Raw genomic sequence first — 12,122 nt, 5'->3', positions numbered from 1 at the left:
AACAGTCTAGGGAATAGGCAAATACATAAAAAGGTAAGAAATACCAAGAAAGTATAACATGATGGAAGTCGGGGCAAGTTTCAAAATAGGTGGTTATGAAAATAGGTGCATTATGAAAAAAGTTGGGCAGAATGAGGACTTAGTGAGATCAATGGAGGGGGAAAATGACCATTGATACTTTTAAAGTGATTGTAGTAAATGATGAAATCACAAACTAGGTTGCAATGGGTTAAAAAGGAAACAGCAAATACTAACATTTTTAACTTTATACACTAGTACCTTTATTAATGACTTTCTTTCCCACTCTAAACTGTACGAGGGCCTATTGGCTGATTGTCACTATACCTCCATGCTGTGTAATGTTGGAAAATGACATCTTAAATAAAACTAAAAGGCAGTAAAAGAGTTGTTATCTTCTTCCATGTCATGCAAACATAAACTAAATGAGAATCAAGTGGAAAATAGTGAGAGAAAAAAAAACCTAGTTTTATTTCAAGATATGCTCTCCATGTTATTTATAGAAATTCATGCCTTGCAGGAAAACAGACTAAAAGGAAAAGATCCAGAGTAAACGATATGTTTCCAGAGATACGTACCACAAAGTCAAAATCCCATGGAAAATATTCTTTAAATTAAGCTGAAAATTTTGGGAGAAAAAGAGTTCAATTTTATATTAGTAACTGGAAAAACAAAAGTATAGGGCATGTGCCAAAGTAATTGTCACTATCTTGTTAGTTTTGTTTTTGTTTTTATTTTAATACTTAAAGAACTTTATAGATCTTCAGCTCTGTTTAATTTTCTAACTTCAATGTCCTTCTTTCCCCTCCAATCACAATTCTACTCTTCCACTGGGCCATAGGGGCACTGTCTACTCAAGAAAATTTAATGATTCTCTTTCTACGGATTTAGAATAAGTATGAGTGCAAACTCACACTTCCCTAATCAATACAGTAACAATGTTTGAGAAGTAATTTCCTTTCTTCACTAATAATCAAATAAAGTAGGTATTTTTAAACTTAACTGGCATTTCAAAAAGTCCCCACAAAGAAGCAAAATAAGAAAGTGTTTCTTTTATAAAATAAATTTTAAAAGGTGGATGCTTCACTACATGTCTATATTATTTCAATGTGGAAGTAAGACATAATTATTTTGGAAGCATGTAAATAAAACAAAAAGAAAACTACAAAATATGAAGTGATCTGTTTAGATGATGATTAGAGATGATGCAGTATTCTCTTTTAAAACCCATTCTGCCTTTTTATGGATTCCTTACAATAATAAACATAGATGCCTCTGATACTGACTTGCCTCTTCGGAAAATATTTGTGTCTCATCTACACAGATTTTCAAAAACTATACTCTATGTGTTCTATTGAATGAATTATAATTGGTCATTCAACATTCTATCAATGCTAAATGCTTATGCATTATTTTTTCACACATTCATTATCTTTGAGGCCTTACATACAGGTCCTCTGTTTCGTAACAGTCAAAATTTGGAGTCAAAATTATGTCTAGAAGTGATTTATTTGCATCTAAGAAACCAAAATAAAAATAATAATTAAGGAAAGTGTGAAGGACCAAGAACCAAACAGAATTTTAAAGATACATTATCACTGATTGACTCTCAAGGAGATTGTCCCTAAGTGAAAGCATTACAACCACACACTCCAGATAGGATTTACTGTCCAATCCCATCAAGTGAGTACATCTAAAAAAAAGTATAGTCACAATTTTTTGAAAAGGATTAATGCTGCCACTTACACATATATTTATAGCTCAGTACTGTCAAGTACTATGACAAAACCAATCTAACGTTTCTTTCGGATTAAGCAAAGGTCACTAGAAATTAAAATAGTGTATACTCTAATTTTTACCTACAGAGTATGTGCTGTACAGATTTCCAATCTAAGAATTATAATAAAAGTACAAATTAACTTCCATAAGCCCTATTCTTGACAACATTAAAAATAACAATAGTAAGTAGCTAACATTTTTGCTTTTCATTTTTTAGAACAGTTGTAGGTTTACAGAAAAATAATTTAGATTATAAAGAGTTCCCACCTCCAACAACTGGCCTTAACACAGCTTTCCTATTAGTATTTTGCATTAGGATGGTACCTTTGTTATAACTGATGAATCAATATTATTATAATTACATTATTAACTATATTCAGTTTATATTAGGGTTCATGTTTTGTACTGACCAGTCTATGGGTTTTTAAAATTTTTCATTCTGGTAACATAAACAACCTAAAATTTCCCATTTTAACACTTTGAAGTATACAATTCAGTGGTGCTAATTACATTCCCATCACCTCCATTCATTTACCAAACATTTCCATCACCCAAACAGAAACTATGACCAATTAAGCATCAACTCCCTATTCCCCACACCACTCTTGACCCTGGTAACCGGTATTCTAATTTATGCCTCTATGAATTTATATATCCTAACTACTTTGTATCAGTGACACTGTACTAAATTTGTCCTTTTGTGTCTAGCTTATTTTATGCAACATGATGTCTTCAAGGTTCATCCATGTTGTATTATGCATCTGAATGTCATTCCTTTTTACAGTTGAATAATATTCCATTGGGTGTACATATCACATTTTGTTTATCCATTCAACTGTTCAGGGACACTTGGGCTGTTTCCATCTTTTGGCAATTGTGAATAATGCTGCCATGAACATCAGTGTAAAAATATCTGTTCAAGTCCCTCCTTTCAATTCTTTAGGGTATATACGTAGATTTGGAATTGCCGGGTCATATGATAATTTTATATTTAACTTTCTGAGGAAACGGCAAACTGCTTTCCACAGCGGCTGTACCATTTTATGAGGGTTCTTATTTCTCCACATTCAGTCCAACATGTGTTATTTTCTGGTGTTTTTTTGTTTGTTTGTTTTTTAAAGTAGCCATTCTAGTGGATGTAACATGGTATCTCATTGTGGTTTTGATTTGCATTTCCCTAATGGCTAATGATGCTGAGCAACTTTCCATGTCAAATTATTAGCCATGGAAAAAAGTCTATTCAAGTCCTTTGCCCATTTTCTAGATGGGCTGTTTGCTGTTGAGTTGTAGGCATTCTTTATATAATCAGGATATTAAATACTATCAAATATATGTTTCTAAATATTTTCTTCCATTCTGAAGGTTGACTTTTTACTTTCTTGATAAGGTCCTTTGATGCAAAGAAATTTTTAATTTTGATGAAGTCTCATTTATCTACTTTTTCTTTTGTTACTCATGCTTTTGATATAAGGTCTAAGAAACCATTGTCTGACACACAGTTCCGAAGATGCTTCCCTATGTTTTCTTCTAGGAACTTTATAGATTTGACCCATTTTGAGTTATTTGTATATGATGTGATATAGGTTCTACCTTTATTCTTTTCCCTACAGACATACAGTTTTCCCAACACCATTTGTTGAAGAGACCATTCATAGTCCTCATTGCATGGTCTTTCCCCCATTGTCAAAAATCAATTGGTCATATATGTGCAGGTTTATTTCTGAACTCTCAATCCAATTCCATGTGTCTATATGTCTGTCCTTATGCCAGTTCCATGTGGTTTTGCTTACTGTAACTTTGAAATAATTTATAAAATTGGGAAGTGTGAGCCCTCCAACTTCATTCTTCTTTTTCAGGATGGTTTTGGATTTGAGGGCCCCTTAGCCTTTCATATGAATTTCATGATTGGTTTTTCAATTTCTGCAAAGAAAGCTGTTTAATTTTGATTGGGATTGCACTAAATCTGTAAATCACTTTGGGGAGAATTGGCATTTTAACAATATATAGTGTTCCAATCCATGAACATGGAATGACCTTCCATTTATTTAGGTCTTCTTTAATTTCTTATAGTAATGTTTTGTAGTTTTGTCCCTTACCTCGTAGATTAGATTTATTCCTAAGTCTTTGGTTCTTTAGGTCCTATGGTGGATGGAATTTTTGCTTGCTTTCCTTTTCACACTGCTCATTACTGAGTTCTGTACTCTAATAAAATATTTGTTGAATAAATGAATATACATAATGTTTATTTGATTCATGATAATTAGACTCAAACAGTAAGCAGCTTTTAATTATTTATTTTTAGTTTAGCAAAACAGATTTAAAGGTTTTTCTTATGATGAGGATATCAGAATATTTTTACACTTTCAGACAAAACACCAAGTTTTCAAGAAGGAACATCATCTGTAATGTCACCACCCAGAGATAATCATCATAAACACTTTGATGACTAAACTTCCAGATTTCTTTCTTTGTAAATATGTGCACATGTTTTTAGACATGTTTTCTGCTTTTTCACTTTTCAAATTTACAGATTTTTAGGCAAAAATTTTTAATTTAAAAATAATTTTTTGTGGCTCTTTAGCATCCTATTACATAGAGACATCATAATTTATTTAGTTGGGCAGTTTCACCATTATAAAAAGGAGATTGTTAGCAGTATATTTAAAAATTACAATAAATTTCCTTGTACTTATATCTTTACACATCTGTCCAAGTCTTCATTTAAGATAAATTTCTCAAAGTAGAAGTACTAGGTCAAAAGATACACATTTAATATTCGTATCTTGCCAAACAGACCTCTAATTCCTTCTATCAATTTTCATTCCCAACCAAAATGCCTGAGAACACTCATTTCCCCATCCTCTGTTCCTCACTATTATTTATAAACTTTACAAGCCAAGAAGCTAAAAATGAAGTTGCATTACCTGCTAGTAAAATTAAGGAGAAAATGAAAATGGGTGGATAAACAACAGTATCTGCCACAGCTTTGTAGGTCATGGGTAAGAAGTCTGAATTTCATTATCAGTAAATGGGAAGCCATTTAAGGGAAATTACTTGACTATTTAAGTCCTAAAAGTATTATCAGTGGGCTATGTGGAAAATAGATTGGAGAGGGTCAAGAGCAAAATCAGAGACATCAGTTAAGAAAAATTCTTCCATAGTCTGGGCAATAATTGATAGTGGCTTAGAAAAGGATAATGGCAGTATAGATGGAGAGAACTGAAATATATTTTGAAGCAAGGACGACGGGCTCTCAGTTTCTAGCTTGAGCAACTCAGTATACAGAGGTGCCATTTGGGGAAGGGTCAGGGCAAGCCGGTAACAATGAAAAGTTCACCATGATGAACTGCTCTTCTCCAACTACTAAATTAAACAATATAAACATATTTTGTCAATTTCAGCACATTTTCCCCATAAACAGTGCATGAGAAACAATGACATTATTTCACATATTTAAAGAAATTTAAGAACATACTATATGACAAGCATTGTACTGTCCTATGGTCCTATGGTGGATGGAATTTTTGCTTGCTTTCCTTTTCACACTGCTCATTACTGAGTTCTGTACTCTAATAAAATATTTGTTGAATAAATGAATATACATAATGTTTATTTGATTCATGATAATTAGACTCAAACAGTAAGCAGCTTTTAATTATTTATTTTTAGTTTAGCAAAAACAGGGAGGATGCTCGAAATTCATAACACATAACCTAATCTCAAACATACTTAATACATTTCCTTGTTCTAGTGATAAAGACTTTCAATTTATGGCCATTCAAAACGTTTCAACATCAAATGTAGGATCATTTGTATCTATTCATCAGGTGTGAGTTTAGAAAAAGAAACTGCATAATTTAGGTTCAGCATTTTAAACTTACCTAAAATTAAAACTTGAACATAGCAACTTTGACCAATACTAAAACTTTTAACTGACAACAATGACTACTAAAATGTAATACAAGGAGAAAAACAAAAGGTACTTGTACTGTTTTAAAATGATATTTTTATTTATGGTAGGAAAACCATAGCTTAAAGACATTTTTCCCCCTAATTGAACTGTCAGCAAAGCCACAACCACTGTACATCATTTGAACTGCTAATCTATTGACCTACACTTATTTCTCAATGAGAAATGGAAAAATCTATATTATATTATACCTTCCGTATTTCTTTTTTTTTTTTGTCCGTAAGTTTTAAAAGACCCAATTATACTCAAAAGATGCTCAAAGTGATAATAAAATAAGTTTGGGATAATGTAGGAAAAATCACTCTAGGAATTTCACATGTATTCAATTCCTGACAAAAAGGAAATATCACAAGCTGAGTTAGGAAAGACAAAAAGGCACTTGGTAAAACAAGTGACTTGTTCATTATTATTTTTAAAAACATTAGGAAAAACTAAATTCCAAAATACTAAAACAATCTTAATTCCTCCATTTTAAGAATTATCAATCTGCTTCTATTCAAATTAAAAAGCAAAACAAAAACTCTTTAACAATGAAAAAATTACTTATAATGAAATTAAATTCAGCTATAACATATTTATGCAATTAGCTATAAGGTTTTTAAAATAACCTGTGTTTCCTAGCCAATAAATTCATCATTCACCAATTTAATACTAGTGATTCCAGATATTTGTGAGTATCTCTAAAGGTCCAATTAACACAGTTATTTACAGTTTGCCTGGACTGAAAATCTGAATCACACCTGTGTCCTGCATGATGTGCAAGAAGCAGCCTTGAAATTGGAGGGTTAGAACAGCAGCATCATCTCAACATGATTTCCTAATTCAATCCTTTTTTTTTTTCTCCAGACCTATCTTCTAAAGGTGTATGTCTTCTACTGTTCATTTTTACTGTATTTTATGAAGGAAATTACATGATACAGGAATATTCTCTAACTTGAGGACTGGGAAAAGTCTTGTGACATATTCTGCAAAACACCAAGAGTTTTCTATATACTGGGTTAAATTTATGTGGTACAATATATGCAAAGCCATAACTACCCGTAATAAATTTCTGCTTCCTTTGTAATATGACAAAGAATCATTTCTTATTAAATATTCAAAATCATTATTTCTTCTAATTTCAATTCTAACTACATTAGACCTTACATAAAGAAATATTTTACACTTCATTAGATGAGAGGTTATTGTTAAGCAACAGGGAATATATTTTCTATTATTTCTAAAACAACAGTTTCGAAAACAAACTACAAAATGACATCTACAAAGTCAATGAAGTTACATGGTTTTACATTTGTTAAAGGCAGTCTGACCAGTTAATTTTTCCATTTTCCATAACCTGATTTAGAAAAAACATTTATACTTAGATGAAAGAAGATACACTTAATTACTAAATATATACATCAAGAATGTGTGACCAGTATTTACATGGAGAGATATAGAATCAGATACCCTGTAATTAAAGGAGACAAAAAGTTCCCAGAGTATATAATTAAAATTCTAAATAACACTGCCACTACAAATAAGTTCCTGCATTTTCTATATTTATATGATTTTGCTATTTTTTTAAAAAGTATATTTACCTACTATATCTAGAATCTGTGACCTTAAAAAATAAAAGTTAAAGAATTCAGACTATTTGCTGTTAAAGTATTCCCCCCAACTCCCCCCCCCCCAGTTTTACAAGTATGATCAGATGCTAGACACACTTTGTCAATAAGTTGAAGGATCTCTGAAATTATAAATATTGTTTAATACATGAAATAATTTTATTCTATCTAGTCCATCTAGATTATCTCAAAATCCATTTTTCCATTTTTCCATTCACCAATACTACTTTCAGGCTATTTAACCCATACATACACATATGGCCTTGGGTCCCCTGCTTGGGAATGAGCCAAGAAATCTGACCTCTCAATCAATATTTGTCCTGGTTAATCTGTTGCATCATCACCCCTAGTGAACTGGTGACAGACTCTTACATCTCATATGTGCCCTCCGGCATCTTACATTTTTTCAAACTGCAGATCTGTTTGGTTCTCCTCAATGCTGGGGGACCATCAGGAATACCCACTGGTCTTCCCAGCCTTCAATAAATGCTACATTAAAACCTTGTGTCACCCAGTACCAGCACACTCTACCCTCTAGACCCCAAAAAGACATGTTCTTTCCATATGCAAAATACTTTCATTCCATCACAGTATTAGAAAAGCTTAAATCATTTCAGTAATAATATTAAGTACAAAGTCTCATCAAAATAAGTTAACAGGTATGGTAGGTCCTAAGGCAACATTCTCCTCTGGCTGTGGGCCTGTGAAACTCAGAACACGTTATCTGCTTCCAATATACAAAGGAGGGACAGTCATAGGATAAATGTTCCCATTTCCACAGGGAGAAACTGGAAGGAAAAGAGGGGTCACCAGACCCAAACAGTTCCGAAACCTGCAAGGCATACTTCATTACATTTCCATGTCTGAAAGTCATCCACAGAATGATGTTTTATCCTCAGGGCTTCAGAGAGCAGCAGTCCCACCCTTTCAAATGGCTTGTGCAGCAGCCTTGCTCTCTCCAAACACTCAGGTGGGGGCTCCAACATCTCCAAACATTGGGGAATGACCATGTTCTCCATTCCACCCTCTTCAAGCATCAGGGCAGCACTCGGACCCTCTGCCATCTCTGGGGTGCACTCTCAACCCCCTTAGAACAGTGGGGTGATGTCAGGCTCTTCCCAATCCCTGGGGAATGTGCTCCACCCTCTCTGAGGCCTGGGGCACCAGCAATCTTCCTGAACAATGAGGCAGTCAAGCTGCCCTCAATTCCCCAGGCATCTGAGAGGCCTGGGGCAGCACTCTTCCTCAACAATGGGGCAGGAGGCACATCCTCTGCAAACTCACCCTTTCCACGTGCATGGGTGTGTCCATTATCCTGGTCTGAGGTTTCTTGGCTCCAGACCTTAGCTTCCAGGTTTCTGCCTTTGAAGTCATTTTTCCCTCAATCTGTCCCTTTTCTGTCCCTTTTAGCCAAGACTGGTAGTGGTTCCATTTATACAGCTCTGACAACAAACTTGTCTGTTTTACATGCAGCACACAGGGGTCCCAACCATGAGACAACAGGACTTTCCACAGATCTTTTCTGGATAACTCCATCTCTAAGCCTGACATGCACTGAAATGGCTGAGTGGTCTAATTGGTTAAATCCTCACATGGGGCACTTTCTGGAAGCCCAAAATTTTCCACACCATCAATTTCTGGTTTCTTTGTACCCAAGAGTTCAGTTTTCAGCTTTTTTTTTCCTTTTCCTCTTGCATTTTACTAACCTGCAAGGAGAAGACAGACTGCATTTTCTACATTTAATTTGGAAATCTCTTTGGCTAAATACTCTAGCTCGTCACTTTCAAATTCTACCTTCCATCTGACATCAGGACTCAATTTTGCCTAATTCTCTGCCATTTTGAAACAAGAGTTGCCTTTCTTCCAGTTTGCTATTACACATTCATTATTTCTAAGGCCTCATCAGAGGTACCTTTAGCGTCCATATTTCTACCAACAGTCTCTTCAAAGCAATCTAGGCCTTTTCTATCAAGCGCCTCACAATTCTTCCAGAATCTTCTCCTTATTCTTTTACAAAGCCATTCCAGCATTTCTGGTATTTGCAAAATCACAGCACCCCACTCCTCTGGTACCAAAATCTGTTTAGTTTGCTAAAGCTGCCTGAATGCAGTATACCAGAAATGGATTGGTTTTTACAATGGGAATTTATTAGCTTACAAATTTACAGTTCTAAGGTGGAGAAAATGTGCAAATCAAGGCATCAACAGGACCAATACTGTCTCTGAAGATAGGCTGCAAGTATCCAGGGTTCCTCTGGCACCTGGGAAGGCACATGGACAGCATCTGCTGGTCCTTTGCTCCCAGGTTTCACTGCTTTCAGCTTCTGTTTCCAGTGACCTCCTTTCTGAGCTTCAGTGTGCCCTCTCTTAGCATTTCCAGGGCCTTTCTCTCCAAACTCTCTGGTATTCCTGAGCTCTCTGGGTGTTTCTCTTATTCTCCTAAAGGACTCCAGTAAAGAATTAAGACCCACCTTGAACTGAGTGAGTCACATCTCAACTGAAACAACTAAGTGATACATAAACAGCTTCAAACCAGCACAACCATCAATGCTCACTGAATCCATCTCATTTCTTAACAATCATTTTAAAATTTCCATCCTATTGAAAGGAATCCCTTTGTCATTCCCTTTGCCTTTCCCCCTTTCTTGGTATCAAAGATTTGTCATCCCCTGATCCTTCATCCTTCCTTTCCCCAACAATGAACCTAGAACACAGGCATTCACCACCCCTAAGCCCAGCCCCTTCCATAACCCATGTTGCCATACAAATACATTATTAACCCTAATAGTTGTTAATCCGAAGGGTATATAAGTTCACAGGGAAAAAATAACAAGTTGTCAAAGGAGTGCAAATACCATGAAAGAACAACAAAACTAAAGCAGAATTAATAGACACATATTTAAAAAAAAACTTTTAAAATAGGCAAATTAAATATTGCTAGAGAAAGAAGAGAGAATACTGAAAACAGGACTTGAGAACAAAAATCTATAAAGCCAATTGAAAATGGCATAAAAATATAACAGATGAAATAAAGACTACAATGAATTTATTGAGTAATAAAACAGAAACAATCAAAGAATAAATTCCTGAAATCAAGCGGAAGAACTTTCTCAAGATGTATTTCAAAGGGATAAAAAGAAAGAGAGAATGAGAAAAGAGTTAAAAGACAGGGAGCACAGGAAGAGAGGAAATATTTTTAGAAATAATGACAGAACATCTAGAATTAAAAGACGGATGTAAAATTTCAGACTAATGAGAGTTCATAAAGGGCCAAACAGGATAGACAGACACATTATAAGAAACCCAAAAATATCAAAGGCTATGAAACATCTCTGTCCTTTAGAGAGATAACACGTATCACCTAAAAAAAAAAAGAATCTGCTGACTTCTCTTTGAAGTCAACCTTCTCAACTTGGAGGAAAAGTAATTTTAATTGCTCAATTTCATATATGGCTAACATTTTATTTAAATGTTAAATCTCAAGACGTGTAAATCTCAAACTTCAGGCAAAAACCCTAGTTGAAAGCACTCAAGCAAGGACACTTCAAAATGATGAAAAATTAATTCAGTTGTGTGTGTGTGTGAATCTGTTTATATCTAAATATGATGAAGTAATCCAGTAAAATATGTCGCTGACTCAATAAACATTGACCAAGAAACAAACACTAACAAAAGTGTGGGTTAAATGAATACACAACAACAGAAACAAGTGAGTCTGGAAAAGGAGAGCATCCCTAATGAAGTAATATTTACCAGACAAAAGAGACAAATATTCTAGGAAGAACAAGATACATTATACACAAAGGCCTACAGATGAGAAATGTGTTATATAGTCATACCCAAAAAGAAGTTCAGAATGGTTGAAACTGAGATACAAGCAATAGAGTCTGAAAGAAGCAACAACATGGAACCAACTTTCTGCAACACAAAAAAATCATGAAGAGACATAAGACCATCCCTCAAAACTAATCTTTGGATTAGCACTAAATTTCCTTTAAATTCTATGACCGTAGGTAGACCTAGACCATTCTCTACCAAAGTGGCACAATTCAAATGTCTGCTACCTGAACTTAGATATGAGTAAAGAAAACTGCATAATTTAGATAAGTATCTGTGTATACATCAATTTTAGAGGCTAGAGAAAAAAGGCAAAAGTGCTTCTTGAAATTCTCCTTACGGTTTTCAGTCTACTTCCCTTTATTTCAATATACAACTTAATGTAGACGTTACTTTCACTGCAATAGTAGAGGAGAAAAGATTAACCATAGCACAATGAATGAAATGAAATAACCAGAAGTCAAGGGAAAAAGGAAACAAAATGTCCCCTATCAAATACTTTTGCTTTCAGCTATATTAAAAGCAAAAAAAAAAAAAAAAAAAAACATAAACAAAGAAACCTTTAATCCTCACCTCTCTGTATATAGCAAAATAAATTCAAAATAGATTAAAGTGTAAAATATCAAAATGAAACATTAAAAATTTTTAGGTGAGCATGCATGATCTCAAGATGGAAAACAAACTTTCTACACAAAGAAGCAATAGAAGAAACCACAGAGAAAAATTTTAAAGTAACAGATTTGACAAATTTACAGTTAAAATTAAAAGGCAAACACAGGAAAAAAATCTCAATGATTACACAAAGCACGGATAAGAAAAATATAAAAAGTCAAAAAGCAAAAGAATTGATGAAAGACAGATAATTCACAAAAAAGGAAACACCAATTATTTTTGAAAAGTAATACTTGTCAC

The 12,122-nt window shown here is 34.0% G+C and overlaps 1 protein-coding gene across 1 annotated transcript in view; it reads right to left on the bottom strand.

The window, feature by feature from the left end:
* Positions 1-12,122, bottom strand: part of TNKS (tankyrase) — a 254,709-nt gene that overhangs the window by 202,376 nt on the left and 40,211 nt on the right. The window lies entirely within an intron of this gene.

Source organism: Choloepus didactylus, chromosome 3, assembly GCF_015220235.1.
Source record: "Choloepus didactylus isolate mChoDid1 chromosome 3, mChoDid1.pri, whole genome shotgun sequence".
Lineage (NCBI taxonomy): Eukaryota > Metazoa > Chordata > Mammalia > Pilosa > Megalonychidae > Choloepus > Choloepus didactylus.
Note: the sequence above shows the minus strand (reverse complement) of the source record. Positions and strands in the feature narration are given on the sequence as shown.